General features: G+C 45.4%; 1 long non-coding RNA gene across 1 annotated transcript in view; it reads left to right on the top strand.

Annotated features, from left to right (window-relative positions):
• Positions 1–1101: 1101 nt before the first annotated feature.
• Positions 1102–1794, top strand: part of LOC111822696 (uncharacterized) — a 28178-nt gene continuing 27485 nt past the window's right edge. The window contains exon 1 of the long non-coding RNA XR_002825825.1: positions 1102–1281. This is a non-coding gene — a long non-coding RNA (uncharacterized LOC111822696). The remainder of the gene's footprint in view (positions 1282–1794) is intronic.

Genomic DNA, 1794 nt, shown 5'->3' with positions numbered 1-1794 from the left:
TGCCATTTTTGTAAGTAAAAAAAAAAGGTTAAATATCAATAATTTCATAAAGTCCAATCTAACAATCCTGTTTGATCAGAGACTTCAGTTCAAAGAATTCCTAATATGTGCTATACATCCCACAGCCTTCTGAAGAGGCTTGGTTTGCGAAGATTATCAGGATTTTCACATCAACTCCCAAAGGAGCAAAATTCCAATGAGCACACTTCTTCTGCTGGTACAAATTTTCATGGTTTGAGGCTTAAGGACAGCTTGGAAAATCCATCAGTGTTTTCTGCCTCATGTCCCAGACTCCTGGTCTTGGACCTTCAAAGAAAATCAATATGATCAGGTCACGTTTCGGATGGCAAATGATCCTGGCAGGCCTTGCATCTGAAATTCTCACTGCAAAGAAGGCTCTAGAACCTCTGCAGCTTCCTGCAATCCAAATGAACCCCTTGTTCAATCTTCTGCAAAAGCAGCACCATCGTCCCAGCCTGCCTTTACTCAAACTTACCCAGTGGTGAAAAACTCAGTTTGAACCCAGACCTCTATCCCACCAGAAAATGCTCTAGAGACCAGGGCTGAGTCACTCTTTTTAAAGCAAACAAGCCCTTTGGAGCTGACTGATTACTGATGCTGTCAACTGATGAGGAGGTAATGATTCCCCGAAGCTGAGGTCATGAACCTGGAGTGTATTTTTAAGACTATATTAAAAAATGATTTTAACATCCGTGTGTGCATGAGAAAAAAAAATTGATAAATAATTCAAATGGTTGCAAGTTGGCCTTGCACCAGGATTGTGGACTCAACCACCACGAGGCCATGGGATTATTGTACACAATGTATTTAAACCCAGGCCATAAATGGCCCAATTTCTTCTCTTTTCTTTTCTTTTCTTTTAAGGGAGAGCCTCATTCTAGAATTTGAAAGAAAAATGCTTTGGAAAGCCAAAGATCTCACAAATGTTTTCAGACATTACTTCACTGGTCTCTGCAGCCCCGTTTTATGGCCCCTGTTTGGGAGCCTCTTCCTGAGGCAAAGGAGGCTGCTTGCCCAAGGTCACAGCCCTGCACTGGCCATGGTGTGCCTCACAGAGGGTGACATACCCTCTGTGACACCCGAGAGAAAGCACCGCCTCCGCATGCTTGGCGTGAGGGCTAGCAAGTGCTTTCCTCCTGCCCCTGTGGTGCCAAGTGTGGGCGGGACAGAAGAAGAAAAATATCACTAAAGCTGAAGAGACCTGAGTGATCAGGGTTTGGAACCCTGAAGTCACAAGGCTTCCTATGGAGACCACTCTGGGTAGGCTGGGGAGAGCACTTTGCAGAGGGCTCCAGACTCTCACTCCTTCCTTCAACTATCTCAGCCCTGATGGCAGCTTCCTAAGTTGTGGTCCCTGAGTCGTACAAACAGTTAACGTGCTCAGCTATTCAGAGAAAGGTTGGAGGTTTGAGTCTACCCAGAGGCACCTCAGAAGAAAGGCCTGCGATTTATTTCCAAAAATCAGCCATTGAAAACCTCACGGAGCACAGTTCTACTCTGACACACATGGGGTCTCCTTGACTGGGAGTCGACTTGATGGCAGCAGGTGGTGGTGGTAAGCTGTAGTCCAGTCTGCTGCGTCTACATGTGAGGAAAGCAAGTTCCCAGGGGTGAAGTTCTCTTCTAAGTTTCCTGAGAGAAGTGGTAGAAAGTCAGGTCTCTTGGTTCCAAAAAATCGGGAAGGAAAAGAAAGAGAAAAAAAGGGAGATGGAAGAAAAGGAGCGGAAGGAGAAAGCTAAGTGTTACAAGTGGAGAAAGCTTTTGTGTCACTGA

Source organism: Trichechus manatus, unplaced genomic scaffold, assembly GCF_000243295.1.
Source record: "Trichechus manatus latirostris isolate Lorelei unplaced genomic scaffold, TriManLat1.0 scaffold00195, whole genome shotgun sequence".
NCBI classification, from domain to species: domain Eukaryota; kingdom Metazoa; phylum Chordata; class Mammalia; order Sirenia; family Trichechidae; genus Trichechus; species Trichechus manatus.
This window is presented reverse-complemented; position numbering and strand designations above follow the sequence as displayed.